Source organism: Fukomys damarensis, unplaced genomic scaffold (genome assembly GCF_012274545.1).
Source record: "Fukomys damarensis isolate Sample0158 unplaced genomic scaffold, DMR_v1.0_HiC HiC_scaffold_39, whole genome shotgun sequence".
Classification (NCBI taxonomy): Eukaryota; Metazoa; Chordata; class Mammalia; order Rodentia; family Bathyergidae; genus Fukomys; species Fukomys damarensis.
Genome location: NW_022900951.1, coordinates 87,123,518 through 87,140,497, shown reverse-complemented (window position 1 = coordinate 87,140,497; position 16,980 = coordinate 87,123,518). Strand labels below are relative to the sequence as shown.

The window sequence follows — 16,980 nt, the reverse complement described above, 5'->3', positions numbered from 1 at the left end:
GCACGCCGCCGAGTGATCGCAGGCAGGCAGGCAGGCAGGCAGGCAGCTGAAAAAATAGAAGCTTTTTATTAAGATGAGATCCCAGGTGTTGATTCTTTCTGCTAGTTCGATTGAGAATTTTTTCATAAAATCTTTCCTATGCCATTGCCTTCAAGAGTTCTGCCTAACTTATCTTCCAGCAAGATTAGTGTTTATTTTTTAATATATAGATCTTTCATCCACTTGTTTTTTAATTTAGTGCATGGTGAAAGATAAGGGTACAGTTTCAATCTTTGGCAGGTTGAAATCCAGTTTTTCCAACACCATTTATTAAAGAGGCTATCTTTCCTCCACTGGGGATGATCAGCTCCTTTGTCAAAAATGAGGTAGCTGAGTACATCTGGATTTGTTTTTGTGTCTTCCAATCTGTTCCACTAATCCTCAGATCAGTTTCTTTGCCAGTACCATGCTGTTTTTGTCACAGTGGCTTTGTACTGTAGTTTCCAATTGGGAATTGTTATACCCGCTGCCATGTGTCTGTTGCCTAGGATAGCTTTTGCTATTCTAGGTCTCTTATGGTTCTAACTGAATTGTTGGATTCTTCTTTCTAATTCTGTGAAGGATAGTGTTGGAAATTCAATTGGCATTTCATTGAATCTGTATAACAATTTTGGTAGTATGGCCAATTTCACTATGTTGATTCTTCCTACCCAGAAGCATGGGATATCTTTCCATTTTCTTATATCCTCTTTCATCTCTTTTTTTCAGAGTGCTGTACTTTTCAGTGTAGCAGTCTTTTGCTTCTTTTGTTAGATTGATTCCTAGGTACATCATTTTTTTGGATGCTGTTGTGAAAGGCATTGTTTCCCTAATTTTTTTCTCAGTGAGTCTGTTATTTGTGTACAAGAAGGCTATTGATTTTTGGGTGTTCACGTTATCCACCTACTCTACTGAATCTGTCAATTAAGTCTAGAAGTCTTTTGGTGGAGTTTTTTTGGTCTTCAATGTAGAGTACCATATCGTCAGCAAATAATGACAGTTCAACTTCTTCCTTTCCTGTCTTTATTGCTTTAATTTCTTTCTCTTGTCTAATTGCTGTGGCTAATGTTTCCAGAACTATATGAAAGAGGAGTGGTGATAATGGGCATCCTTGTCTTGTTTCTGATTTTAACATGAAAGTTTTCAGGTTTGGGCCATTTAATATGATGTTGGCTTTTGGTTTTTCATAGATAGCCTTTATTAAATTGAGATATAGACTATCTATTCCAGTTTTTTGCAGGGTTTTTATCGTGAATGGGTGTTGAATTTTGTCAAATGCTTTTTTTGCATCTATTGAGAGCATCATATGGTTTTTATCCTTGACTTTATTAATGTGGTGTATTATATTTGTTGAACCATCCTTGCATCCCTGGAATAAATCCAACTTGGTCAGGATGTATGATGTTCTTGATGATCCTGTGTATTCTGTACTAGTATCTTTGGTCAGGATGTATGATGTTCTTGATGATCCTGTGTATTCTGTTTACTAGTATCTTATTAAGGATTTTTTCATCTATATTCATTAAGGAGATTGGGCTGTAGTTTTCTTTTTTAGTTGCGTCTTTCCCTGGTTTGGGAATCAAAGTGATACTTCCTTCCAGGAATTAATTTGGAAGTGTTGCTTCCCTTTCAATTTCATTGAAAGGTTTGAAGAGTAATGGCAGTAGTTCTTCTCTAAATGTCTTGTAAAATTCAGCAGTGAATCCATCAGGACCTGGGCTTTTCTTTGTTGGTAAATTTTTAATTACAATTTCAATTTCACTGATTGTAATTGGGGTGCTTAAAATATTTTTATCGTCTTTGTTCAGATTTGGTAATTCAAAAGTATCTAAAAATCTGTCCATTTTTTTCTGTGTTTTCCATTTTATTAGAGTACAGGTTCTCCAAGTAGGTATTAGTGATCATCTGGATTTCTGTGGGATCTGTTGTGACTTCAACTTTTTCATTCCTGATTGCATGGATCTGAGCCTTTTCTTTCCTTTTTTTTGTAAGATTAGCTAAGGGTTTATTGATTTTATTTATTCTTTCAGAAAACCAACTCTTTGTTTTATTTATTTTTACATTGTTTTCTTAGTTTCCATTGCATTGATATCTGCTCTAATCTTTATAATTTCTTCTCTTGTTTGAGCTTTGGGTTTTTCTTGTTCTTGTTTTTCTAGGAGTCTAAGGTTCATCATTAGATTATTTATTTGAGCTCGCTCTGTTTTCCTAGTGTGGGCATTCAGTGCTGTGAATTTTCCATGTAGAACTGCTTTTATTGTGTCCCATAGATTCCTGTACGTTGTATTGTCATTTTCATTTATTTTAAAAAACTGTCTGATTTCTTCTTTAATTTCCTCTGTGACCCATTGATTGTTCAGTAGAGTGTTGATCAATTTCCATGTGTTTGTAAATTTCCTATGGTTTCTTGTGCTATTGATCTACAGCATGATTGCACTATGATCTGATAATATAAAGGGATGACTTAAGTTCTTTTGCATTTATTCACACCTGTTCTGTGAGGTAGTATGTGGTCTATCTTGGAGAATGACCCATGTTCAGCCGAAAAGAATGTATATTCTGATTTTGTGGTGTGGAACACTCTTTAGACATCTATTAAGTCCATGCATTCAAAAGCTTGGTTAAGTTCTAGTATTTCATTGTTGATTCTCTGCCTGGATGACCTGTCTATTTGAGATAGTGGGGTATTTAGATCCCCCACTATAATTGTATCAATGCTTATTTGGTTTTTCATGTTACTTAATATTTGTTTTATATAGTTGGGGGCATTAATCTTTGGTGCATATATGTTTATGATTGTCATCTCTTCCTCTTGAATTGTTCCCTTTGCAAGGATGTAGTGGCCTTCTTTGTCTCTCTTAATCAGTTTTGGTTTGCAATTTACTTTGTCTGCAAATAAGATTGCTACCCCTGCTTTTTTCTGGGCTCTTATCGCATGTATAATTGTTTTCTATCCTTTCTCTTTCAGTCTGTGGGCTTCTTTGTGCACTAGATGTGTTTCTTGTATAAAACATATTGTTGCATTTTGCTTCTTAATCCATTCTGCCAGTCTATTTCTCTTGATTGGTGAATTGAGGCCACTGACATTGATGGTTATAATTGATATGTACTGACTTATTATTGACATGTTATTGTCCTTTCGTAGATTATTTTTACTTTTTCCCCCTCTCCTTTTAGTTTCTTGCCTTGCTTATTTCATTTGGTCTGTTGGGCCTTATGGTGTTGTGATCTTCATTGTCTTTTTGTAGGATATATTTTGGAATTCTGTGTAGTGCTGGTTTGGAGTTCATGAAGTTTCTCAGGTGTTCTTTTTCATGGAAGTATCTTATTTCCCCATCCATTTTGAAAGAGAGTTTTACAGGATGCATCAGTCTACGTTGGAGGTTGTTTTCTTTTAGTATTTGAAATACCTCACTACAGGCTCTCCTTGACCTATGGGTTTGTGTTGAGAAGTCTGCTGTGATTCAGATGGGCTTTCCTTTGCGTACGATTTGTTTCTTTTCTCTTACTGCTTATCGTATTTTGTTCTTCTGTTGGATTTCTGGGATCTTGATTATTATATGTCTAGGTATAGATTTTTTTTATGGTGGCTAGTTGGAGTCCTATATGCCTCACTTATCTGTATGTCTCATTCTTCCCTTCTCTTTGGGAAGTTTTTTGTCATTAATTTTGTGAACAGCTTTTTAAGTCATTTGTATTTTCTCCTGCTACTTCATGAATTTCTATCAGTCTTATGTTATTCTTCTTTGCATCATCTAGGAGTTGTTGGATCGATTTGTCATGATCCCTTACTGTGTTTAAGAGATCTCTCTTTTCAGGGTCACTGACTACAATTCTATCTTCTATGTCTGAAATTCTATCTTTGCAATCTTTTATTCTGTTGCATACACTTTCAGTGGATTGTTTAATCTCCTGGATATGTCTTCGAGTCTGTTTTATGGATTCCATTTCTTTCCTCTGTTGGGTATTCATTGTTTCCATTGCTTTCTTATGCTGGGCCTTCATGGCTTCTATCATGGTCCTGAGCTCATCTGTTTTTTCTCAGTTTCTGTTCTAGAGTCTCGAAACATGACTTCTATTTTGCTCGCCATCTCTATGGTTATCTGGGAAATTATTTCTGTTTTGAATTTTTCTCGAGCCTGATTGATCTGTTTTGTTACTTCCTGTGCTGTAGAGTTCAGGGTGTCCTACTGGTTCACTATCAAACTTTTCATCCTCATTTCCCCTACTGTTTGCCATTGGTGAACTGGAAGTCTGTCTTTGTGTCTTGATTAAGTGTTTTCTCATTTTTATTTTTGTTGTTGCATTGTCCTTGGTTTAATTTCTGGGTTAATACTTAAATCTTCCTGATATAGTTGTGCTTTAGCTTTTGAGTCTCTAATGACTCATAGACTTGCATATTTTCATAATATCCAAGAAAACACCTCATTAAATCAATCACAATCCTTTATCCCAATTGATACATTCAGCAGCACAATAGGATCAAGCACAACTTGCAAATTGACCACTTGTGGTGATCATTAATGTATCAACTTTAAACAATGTGAATTAAATTAAAATGAAGAAGCAGTTCAGAATATGTTTGCAGTGAATGCACTTTTCAATATAGCATCTTTACCATTTAGGATGGGTGCTTAGACAGAATTAGGACAAGAGGAGTAGATAAGTGAAAGAATTGGGTTTGAGTGAAGCCAGAGGACACAGAATGACCACACTATCTTTAGGAAACTGTTAAATTCAAAAGGGATAGACAGAGTGCAAGAATAGGGACAAGAATAAATCCCCTTAATAGTAACAGGGGCTCACTTTCCTCTGAAACTACTGACCTGTGAGTGAGGTAAAATGACAGAAGAATAGAACATAAAGGAAAAAGAAAAAACGATAAAAGAAGTCTGAGTTAGGGCAGGAGCAGGAACAGAAAGGGAGATGAGGAATAATATGGTAGAGCAAAAGACTGAGATGGAGAAAGAGGACAGAAAAAAGAAAGAATTTGCAGAGTGGAATGAGGAAAAGAAAGAAAAAAATGAATTTGAAGGGCCTCTTTCAGACTATATCCCTGCTGTCATCATATACAATGAGTACAGCCATGTGCAGAACCAAATCCCCTGATCTCAGCTACCCAAATGCAGACCCCCATTATGCAGCCTGACCTCAGGCCGCAAGGCCCAGTTTGGGTTCCCCGACCTCCTGCAGGGCTGAACTCCACACAGTTCTGCTACAGATTTCCCCTTCCCTTTCTTACCCGGTCTAGCTGAATGGGCCCAAGCAGGCTGGCGGGAGAAATCTCAGGGCAGCCTTCCAATCTCACCTTCCTCCCTGGGGCTGGTGGTGTGCAGGCAGGGGAGGCCATAGCTACCCGGTCCTCCCATATGGGCCCAAGCAGGCCTGCGGGAAAAATCTCTGGGCGGCCTTCCTATCTCACCTTCCTTGCTCCTGTTGCACTTTTTAAAATACACTTATTTGCTGCTTGTACTACATCTGAGAAATGTGTATTCATTTCGGATGCCCATTTTTGGATTGGGTCTTTAAATTAATTTTTAATTAATACATAAATTATTTATTGATTGATAATATTTGTTTATTATAATTAATTTTAATATAATTTTAAATTTGATATTTTTGAGTTCTTTGTATATTCTTGGTATTAGTCCTTTGTCTGAAAAATAGCTGGTACAAATTTTGCCCACTCTGTGGATTGTCTCTCCACTCTATTGGTGGTTTGTTTCTTTTGCTATGCAAAAGTTTTTTAATATGATGAGATCCCAGTTGCTGATTTTTGTAACATTTCCCGTGCAATCAAGGATTCGTTTGTAATGTCTTTGCCTACATGTATGTCTTCAAGAATTCTATTCTATTCATCAGCAGATTTAATATTTCTGTTTAAATATTTGAATCTTTGATCCATTTTGATTTTAGTTTAATGAATGTTGGGAGATATAGGCCTAGGTTTAAACTTTGGAATGTAGAAAGCCAATTTCCCAACACCACTTATTAAAGATGCTATCTTTCTTCCATTGAAGGTGTTTGGCCCCTTTGTCAAGGTAAAGTGACCAAGTGTCTTTGGAGTTGTTTCTGCATTTTCTAATCTGTTGCACTGATCCTTGGATATGTTTTTTTCCCCCATTACTGTACTGTTCTTATTAAGGTAGCTTTGTAGTATGTAATTTCAACTCAGGGGTGGTGAAGTCCTCTGCCTTGCATTTGTTGATCTGAATTGCTTTTACTATTCTAGGTCTCTTCTGCTTCCAAATGAATTTTTAGAATAGTTTTCTCTAATTCTGTGAGATATGCTACTGGCAATTTGATTTTGGATTCTGATAACATCTTTGATCTCCTTTTTCATTGTACTGTTGTTTCAATGTAAAGGCCTTTTACTTCCTTTGATGGATTAATTCCTAAGTATTTAATTTTATTTTTTGGATGTTATTGTGAAAGGTGTGGTTTCTCCAATTTTTATCTCAGTGCACTTGTTATTTTTGTGGAGGAATGTTAGTGAATTTTGAATGTTGACTTTGTATCAAACTATGCTATTAAATTTGGCTATTAAATGTAGAAGTTTTTTGGTACAATTTTTGGGGGTCTTCTATGTAGAGTATCATGTCACTCACAAATAATTGTAATTTAGATTCTTCCTTTCCCATCCTTTTTCTTTGTATTTCTTTCTCTTGTCTAATTGCTCTGGCTAATATTTTCATAAGTATATTTAACAGGAGTGGTGATAGTGGACATCCTTGTCTTCTTCCTGATTTTAGAGTGAAAGCTTTCAGTGTTTTACCATTTAAGTATATGTTGCCTGTTATGGTTTGTCATATCAGAGTGAGTTAAAGACCATCTACTCCAATTTTCTGTAGTGTTTTTTATCATAAGTGGGTGTTGGACTTTCTCAAATGCTTTTTCTGCATCTTTTGGGAGGATCATGTGGTTTTTCCCCCCTTTTTTCTATTAATATACTTTATTACTATTATTGATTTGAGTATGTTGAACCACCTTGGATAAATCCTACATGTTCATAATGTATAATCTTCTTCATGACTTGCCACATTCTGTTTGCCAGTACTAATGAGGATTTTTGCATCTATGTTCTTGAGGGAGATTGGCTGGATCCTTCTCTGGTATTGGTGAGGGAGTAATCCTGGCTTCCAACAATGAGTTTGGGAATATTGCTTCCCTTTCAATTTCATTAAAGTTTTAGGAGTAGTGGCATTAAATCTTCTCACGATTCTTGTAAAGCACAGCAATGAATCTGTCAGGGCCTGGACTTTTCCTTGTTAGTAGGTTCTTAATTACATCTTCAATTTCATTGACTTGTGCTGGGTTATTTAGAATTTTTATAACATCTTGATTTAGCTTTGGTAATTCATATGTATCTAGGAGTCTGTCCATTTCTTCTGAGTTTTCTATCTTATTAGATTACAGGTTCTCAAAATAAATATTGTTGATATTCTGGGTTTTTGCAAAATCTCATGATTTTATCCTTATCATTCCTAATTGCATGGACTTGAATTTTTACTTTTTTACATTGGGTTTGCTAAGGGGTTCTCCATTTTATTTAATTTTTCAAAGAACCAACTCTGTGATTCATTGATTTTTGTATTGTATTTTAGTCTTATTTGCATTAATTTTTGCTCTGATTTTAATATTGTATTCAATTGTACATGCTTTGGGTATAACTTGCTCTTCTTTTTCTAGTAGCTTGAGGTTCAATATTAGATTGTTTATTTGAGCTCACTCAGTTTTTCTCATGTGGGAATTTGCTGCTATAAATTTCTCTAGTAGGACTGCTTTTATTGTGTTCCATAAGTTCCAGTATACTGTATTCATATTATTGTTTATTTTTAGAAACTGTATAATTTTTTCTTTTATTTAATCTATGACCCATTTGGTTGTTCAGGAGGGCTTCATTTCATTCCCATGTGTTTATTCAGATTTTTTGGTTTTCTTTTGCATTCATTTCCAGTTTCATTGCACTGTGATCTGATGATATGCATGGGATAATTTCAATTCCTTTTCATTTATTTAATCTTGTTTTGTGAGCTAGAATGCAATCTAGGAGAAAAATCTCATGTGCAGCTGAGAAGAATGTGTATTCTGATATTGTGAGGTGGAACACTCTGTAGATATCTACTAAGTCCATTTGTTCAAAAATTTGGTTGATTTCTGATATTTCTTGACTTTTTTTGCCTAGTTAATCTGTTGATTTGTGACAGTGGACTATTGAGGTGCCCAACTACTATTGCATTAGTGCTTATTTGATTTTTCATGTTCGTTAATATTTGTTTTATATAGTTAGATGTACTGGTATTTGGTACATATGTATTTAAAAATTTGTTGGTACATTTTTAAGCACAATATAATGACATTCATCATTGGATATGTGTACCTTTACATAATCTATCTTGGCTCTTATTTTTTCTCATTCCCCTGGCCTCCCTTCAACCCCTCCACTCCTCCCAATTTGCAAAGACTTTGTTTCCATTTCTTCATTTTCTCAGATTAACTCCATTCTCTTCTTTCCTTTCCCCAATCCCTCCCACATTCTTTCCCCTTTGAAATTTTTATTCCTATTTCACAATATCTATTATGCCTTTTAATCCTTATTACACTTTCAGTTTCTCACATCAGAGAAACTGTTCAGTCTTTACACATGGGTCCTGTTTATTTCACTTACAAGTATCACCTTGGTATGCAGCCACTTACTATAAATGTCTCTAATTTCTCATTCTTTAGATACATAAGTATTTATGATTGTCATCTCTTCCTCTTGGATTCTTCGCTTAACAAGTATGTAGTGACCTTTTTGGTCTATCTCACTCAGTCTTGACTTGCAAATGGAAAAGCTACCCCTGATTTTTTCTGCATTCCTGTTGCATGGTGCATTATTTTCCATCCTTTGACTTTGAGAGTGCGATTCCCTTCTTATGTTACATGTGTTTCTTGTGTGCAACATACTGCTGAATCTTGTTTTTTGACCTACTCTGTCAGTCTCTTTTGATTGGTGAATTGAGATCACTTACCTTTTTGGTTATAACTGATATGTATTGATGTATCCTTGTGATATTATTTTCCTGCTGTTGGTTCCCTTTCTTTTCCCTCTGTTTAATTGCTTGCATTGCCTGGTGGACTAATTCTATTGGAGTTCATGGAATTTTAGACTTTGTTATCTCTTTCTAGAATATTGTTCATGATGTTTTGTAGTGCTGCTTTGTTGGACATGAATTTTCTAAAATGTTCTTCATTGTGGAAGTATCTTATTTCTCCATCAATTTTGAAAGATAGTTTTGTGGAGTATATCAATCTGGATAGGAGATTGCTTTGTTTTGGGGCACGAAATACTTCATTGCAAGCTCTCTGTGACTTAAGAATTTGCATTGAGAAATCTGTTGTGATTCTTACTTGCTTTCCTTTATAAATGATTTGTTTCTTTTCTCTAACAGCATTTAGTATTCTATTTTTGTGTGTGTTGAATTTCTAGAATCTTGACTATTATATGCCTCAGTGTAGTTTTTTTGATCATGGCTAATTGGAGTTCCATATACTTCATTAATCTGTATGCCAGATTCTTTCTTCATGCTTGGAAATTTCCAGCCATTACTTCTGTGAGCAGGTTGTTCTTTAATGTCCTTTCTTCTATATCCTGGTTTTTCATTGATTCCAGTCAATCTTATATTATTCTTTTGTGCATCATCTAGCAGCTATTGAATTGATTTTTGTGGTCCCTTACTATTTTTAAGATGTCTTTCTTTTTTTTTCATGATTGCTAACCATAAACCTTTCTTCTAGATCTGATATTTTGTCCTTACATTGGTTGATTCTTCTGCATGTAGTTTCAATAGAATTTTTATTCCTGAGTATCTGTTTGAATCTCATGGATTTCATTTCTTTCTTATGTTGGTCATTCATGGATTCTTTTTTTTTTGCATCTACTCTAGGTGACCTTCATTGTGGTCATCATCTTTTTATAATTATCTGAGAAATTATTTCTGATTTGTTTTTTTGTAGCATGTCTTTCATTTGATTTGTTACTTACACTGCTAATATTTCAGAGAGTTCAGGTGGGAGGCTTTTGATTGAGTCCACCCCATTGCCCCTGTATTTGCCTTGCACAAGCTGGAGGTCTGGAGTTGTATCTTGCTTCCATATCTTCTCATATTATATTTTTTAAATTCAATTTATTGGTACATTCTAGGTAGACAGTACAGTTACATTCATTACTGGGATCTTGTACCTTTACATGCCAGGTCTTGGTTCTCATTTTTTCCTCTTGTCTTTTAATATTTTGAAATTTATTTCCAGTGTTAATGCTTATAAGGTTCTCATGGTGGGCAGCTTTATTACTAGTATCAAGAACTCCTTAGAAAATGAGCATTTTTAGAGATGTCTTCTAGGTATAGCTGGCATTTGGCTTTGAGTCAATCATGAGATCCTATCTGGTTAATTTATTAGGTATTAGAAGTTGCTGTCTATTTCGTATAGCCCCTGGTTTTTTGGTACTGAATTATAGGACTGTTTATAACCTTCAGATAATTTTTTTTTGTACCGGGGTTTGAACTCAGTACCTTGCACTTGCAGGTAAGTAGCAGCGCCAATGAGCTACATCTCTGTCCCGAAATAATCTTGGTCTTGGCATACAAGGAAGAACTATTTATTAAAATACCTATATCATCTTGGCTAAAGTAGTAGAGTCAGTAATAAGAACAGCATCAAGCACAGTCTAGAAAATGACAAACTGTTAACTATTAATTTGCCACCTTTTACCATAAGAACAAGATTTATAGATATGTAACAAAATCTAGAACAAACCATAAATTTATATAAAGTAAATCTCTCAATTGAGTGGTTTTTCCCTTTGGGAGTAGATTTAAAAGGGTTGGGGGGGTGGAGAAATAGAAGTATGTAAAGTGATTAAAAGGAGGATTGAAGGACAAAGGCAGATTATCTATGCTTTCAGAGCCTAGTGAAGAAAACATGAGGGAAACAAAGAAGGAAGAAACCAAAATAAGATGTAAACAAAACAAAACAACAACAAAAAACACTACAATGTTCACACTCATGAAAAAACAAGAAAATACAAAACAAAAAATATTGAGCAATTTCTTTTTTATTTCAATCCTGTAGTTATCTTCTGGGGTCTACAGTTTTGTGGCAGTGTCCATTTCAGGGAAGTCTCTGCTTTCAGTGGTAGACAAAGGAGGCAGATAGTGCCTGATCCATTTTATATTCCAACAAACCTGCAGTAGGATTAGTGCGGGGTAATGTGTAATCCCAGCAAGCCTGCAGAAGGAATAGAGTGGGGGTACTGATTAAATTCCACCAAAATTCGGGTTGATCTTAGTCTCTGGTGTGGGCCATTGATCCAAGTTTTCCAGCCCATGGCACTATGAATGTTTCTCACCATCTTTATCTCTGCCATCCCTGATCCTGGGCATTTCGCAGGGCTGTGCTTCACTCTGACACTTGGAGGTACAAGATTAAGCCAACTCATGTCTTGTCCTAGTCCTGTGTTCTGCTGTCCCCACCCCAAAATGGAGTCCAATCAATCACCCCCTCCAGGGGACAGGAGGAAAACAAAGAAAGAAACAAAAATAAGATCTAAACAAAACAAAATAAAAAACACTAAAAACAATGTTCACACTCATGAAAACACAAGAATATACAATAAAAAAGTGAAAGATTTCTTTGTGATTTCAAGCCTGTGGTTATCTTCTAGGATCTACAGTTCTGTGGTAGTGTCCATTTCAGGGTATATCTGTGCTGTCACTAGTAAACAAAGCAGGCAGGCAGAGCCCAGATCCACTTTGTTTGATCCCAGCAAGAGTGAAGTAAGATTACGGTGAATCCAGTGGAGTGGATTCCCTCACCAGCCACTGAATCCACTGCTGTGCTCCACAGGTGTGTCTCTCCAGGGAGGCCTCCAGGCCATCACCACACCTCTGTAGGTTTGAGTCTCCTCTTTCACATGGTAGCTGGGAATGAGGGAAAAGTGCAGTTTGCCACCTCCCCCTTTTACAATGAATTCCATCATCTCACTATCCGAACAGGCTCCAATTCTCCCTTCATTATTTTCCTGCATCTTGGGAATCCACCTCCTTCCTTTTTCTCTTCCCCAAGTTGCTGCACTGCAGTATCTGGTCTCCCAGTCCTGGAGAGGCTGGTTTGCCACTGCTCACTGCTCCACTACTTCCCTGAAGTTATCATTGATTTCTTGATAATAGCCATTGTTTCGTAGTAAGATAGAACTCATTGTTCTTCTAATTTGCATTTCTGCAATGACCAGAGATACTTTGCATTTTAAAAAGAATTCATTGGCCACTTACACTATTTCTGAGAAGTATCTATCCATTTCAATTGCCCATCTTTTGATTAGGTCTGTTAATTTGGGCTGGTCTAATTTATACTGACTTCTTTATAAATTCTAGCTATTAGTCCTCTGCTTGAGGAATAGCTGACAAAAAAAATGTTAGCAATGCTGTGAAGAATAACTCTGTATGTTTCACACATATGCAAATATGTCCATAGAATGAATTCTTATAAATTCTTGGAAATAGGATTACTGTAGATATATGTACATATATATAGCTAATTTACCATCTATAATGTTTTACAAATTACTCAAAACATTGTGAAGAGATTATATTACTCAAATTTTTGGATTTTTGCAAATCCAAGAAGGAAAAAGAGTTAAACAGTGAAGTTTTAATTTATATTTCTCTCATGAATGAGGTTAATCATATTTTCTAATGTCCATATATAGTTCCATTTCTATCAATTGCCTATATTCTGTATTCTTTTTTCATTGTTACTGTTTTTAGTCTTGTTTTTTCAACTTCTAGGAGCTTTTTATACAATAAGCACAAATAGAATTTTAATCCAAAATCAGAAAATCTCTAAAGAGGTTCTAAGAGAGAGTATTACAGCATCATTTACCAGCAGTTCTTTTTAAAATGAAATAATAAAAAATAATAAATAGATACCAATAACACTACGCTATTCTTTTGAAGTGGAAACGAGAAAGAGTTTACATTTCTCACAACCCCTCAGACACTTCTGAAGAATCATAAGGAAGCCTTGAATGTAGCTTGGACCTACACAGTCCAACCTACATGGCTGGTTGTCCTGTGATTAAAATTTCTAGTAACCCTTTCAGCTAGGAATATTTTCCAGGATCTAACCTGAATCTTTATTAATGGAGGTCATACTTCATCCCACTTGGCACTGTTTGGCAATTTGTATTATTTGACCTTTTCCAATATGAATATTTGTGTGTTATTTAAACACATTACCATCTAACATCTTCTCATGCGGGCCCTTCCAATGACAGCAGGATTCTCCTTGAAGTCATGAAGAGGTCTTATTTCCCTTTATAGTTTTAACCTGGCATAGTACCAGGTATTGTCAAGGTACAGTTAAGGACCTGCTAATACTAACTATAATCAAAGACCTCCATAAGTACTTGTTGAATGAAAAATAAGAAAAAATTTGTTTACCTCATGTCTCAGTCACTTTCTCCTCACTGTGGCACCATATCTGACACCCACAACTTAAAAGAAGATGTTCATTTTGACTCATTTTTTAGCTGTTTTGGTCCTTGCATGGTCATCTGGTTCCAGGCAGAAGCAAAGAAGCATTAAAATCTGGATTAACCATCAAAGGAAAAGTAGAAATGGGAATAATGGTAGCAATGCAAAAAGAAGAGATCACTTAGCATTGAGCAGATGAGTGGCTGATACCTGGACACATGGGAAGATTTGCATGTATCTCACAACACTGGTAGCTGACTTGTTACCTACAAACTGCTTTTCTTCCTAGCAAAGAACTGCTCCACTAAAAAAATGGAATCTTGAGGGTGGGGAGATTGAGGAAGAGAGCAACGATCTTGAAGACTGAGATCTAGAGAGTGGAAAGGAAGAGAAAGATTGATGCACCAAAGGAAGTGGGATAGGGCTGCAGACTTCTTGGTAAAAGCTGTCAGATGCTTTGAAGGGCAAATGAAAATTCCTTTGAGAAAGTTATTCCAACTAAGATGTCAGTGACAATGCATACCCCCTCAAAATTCTTGGGATCACAAAACCTGAATCCCAAATAGGCAACCATTTAACCTAAAGGAATTGCTCTCTAGTAATGACAGTTTAGGCATCAGTGAGAGAAAAATTAGTAAGATATTTATATATGACAGTGTTTTTTTCTGAGCATCTCAGAAATTATAGTTCTACCTACATCCAAGACCAGCCCTCTCTTAGGGAGAAGAAACTGCCTTACCATCACATTGGTTGCAATATGGCTTAGTGTTGGCTTGCTTGTGACAGTGTCCTTTCACTATATTATTTCATAGTGCTTTGTGACAATTTGACTTTAAATAGGGAAGATAAGGAGGCTGGAAGCCATGCAGCCTGGTCATATTTATTGTAGTCTTCTCCTGAGGGTTTATGGAACCAGCTTGGCTTTAGACTGATTTTTTTTTTTTTGCCAGTTTTCATTCAGGAACACTGAATGTGTTCCAAAGATAGTTGGATAGAAGCCCAGCCACCTCCGAAATTCTGGGAAGCGAGAGGGTAGAGACTGAGGTGGCTTATCTTGCTCCTGTGGTTGAAAAGTATGCTGTGTTGGCCCTTGAAAGATGCAAGGAGAGATTTGCATCTCGTGCCCCATTCTTTGACAGAATAATTGAGCCCCAGAGAGTTAAAAAAGGCTTGTGTAAGGCTAAGGAGACTTGGTGCCTGAATTAGCACTGTGACACAGTGACCTTATCTCAAAGTTTTAACAGTCATTTTGTGAGAACAGCACAAGTTTGAAGGCAGAAAACCTGTATTTCTGGGTTGACAGTCACCAGTTGTGCAATATGGATGAAGTCTTTTGGAGTATCAGTAGCCCTATTTTCATAATCTTCCTCCTACAATATTAAGGATTTAGAAAGAGTAGATGTTAAGATAATTGTATTGCATAAAACTGGTTATGTTTGACCGTACTTGCTTTATATTTTTTTCATTCTCATTTCTTTGATTCTCGTGTCTTCTTGTCATCTGTTGCTTTTTCCCCTTTCCTGTTGAGTAGATTAGAGTTCATTATCAGGTTACTCAGAAGACTATTGCAAGGAAGACTCCAGTGGAAAAACCTCACTCTGAAGTTGCCTTGTCATTGATCCCTTAGTGGAAGGCTTGGTCCAAAAATCAACCCACATTTTTTGAGGCTAAATAATTCAACACATTTTTTTGTATTCCAAAGATTTGCCAGCTCCTGTGAGAGGGGTGAAAAATATAATTTTGTAGGACATTGTATTTTTCCTTTACCACAAAATGCTCAGATTTGGAATAATTGGAGCCCAGGAGGCAAATGACCTTGCTTCTGCCCATTCTCTGCTAAATTTTACTCAGTTCTGCCCACTGCAACTCTCTAGTTATATGTACTCATGGGCAGGTACAGCAACTATTAACCCAGACACACTGTTAAATGGTGTGAGTTAAACTTTTCTTGGAGTGAAACTTTCTTCTTTTTAAGGCAGAATTGAATATCTTTTTATATATGCTGTAAAGAGTTTTTAGTAAGTATTTAACATCTAAGGAATGATTTACTTGGAAATTAAAAGCAGGTCAACTTATTTAGCAAACTAAACACTTAAATTGTTACTCAAGTCATTGAAGCTGAAGAAAAAGTGCATTGTCTGTATTCTGGATATTTTATGTCACAATATTCCATGTACCCAACACAATCTTCACTTTCCATTGGTTTGGGGTTGGGTTTGGGTTTTTAATTCAGTAGTCCTTTCCTTGGTATAGGTTTGAAGTGATTGGTATTTTTTTATTATTTTTTCATTAACTTTATTGGTACATTTAAGGTAAACAATACAATTCACCATTGGGAACTTGTACCTTTACATGATGTATCTTTGTTCTTATTTTTCCCCATTCCCCTGCCCTCCCTTCACTCCCTTCACCCTTCCCTATTTACAAAGACTTTGTTTCCATTTTTTTCTTTTTTTAATATTTTTTCATTTTCCTTATTTCCTTTCCCCTACCCATCCCACTTCCTCTTCTCCTTTAAACATTTTTTCCTGTTTCACACTATCAATTATATCATTTGAACCTTATTTACACTTTTATTTTTTGATACCAAAGAAACTATTTGGTATTTATACATGTGTGACTTATTAATTTTGCATAAATGTATTTCCTCATTGTGCATCCACTTAGCTATAAATTTCTCATTTTTTTCAGCTTTAATTGAGCTTATTGGTACATTTTAGGGATACAGTACAGTTACATTCATTCTTGGGATCTTGTACCTCTACATGACAAGTCTTGATTCTCATTTTTCCCCTTACCTCTGCCCTCCCTTCACCCCCTCCTCCCCTCCCCATCTACAAACACTTTATTTTCATCTTTTCATTCTCTCACATTTTTTTCTTTTCCCTTTTTACTCTTCCCTTACCCATCCCACCTTCCTTACACCTTTAGCTCCTTTCTTCCCATTTCTAAATGTCAGTAATCTTATTAGAATCTTATGCATTGTTGCAGATTATTCACACCAGGGAAACTATTCGGTATTTACACATGCGTGACTTATTTATTTCACTTAGGAGTATATCTTCAGTATGTATCCATTTTCCTATGAATGAATCTATTTTCTCATTCTTTATGGCTCAGTAATCACAGAACTAGAAAAAAAAATCCAAAAATTCATTTGGAACCATAAGAGACCTAGAATAGCAAAAGCCATTTTAGGCAACAGACACATGGCACCAGGTGTAACAATTTCCAATTTCAAACTATACTACAAAGCCACTGTGATAAAAACAGCATGGTACTGGCAAAGAAATAGGCCTGAGGATCAGTGGAACAGACTTGAAGACACAAAAACAAATGCAGATGTACTCAGCTACCTCATCTTTGACAAAGGAGCTGACCATCCTCAGTGGAGGAAAGATAGCCTCTTTAATAAATGGTGTTGGAAAAACTGGATGTCAACCTG

General features: G+C 35.9%; 1 protein-coding gene across 6 annotated transcripts in view; it reads left to right on the top strand.

The window, feature by feature from the left end:
• Positions 1-16,980, top strand: part of Chrdl1 (chordin like 1) — a 140,824-nt gene that overhangs the window by 67,735 nt on the left and 56,109 nt on the right. The gene's annotated exons all lie outside the window — the stretch shown is intronic.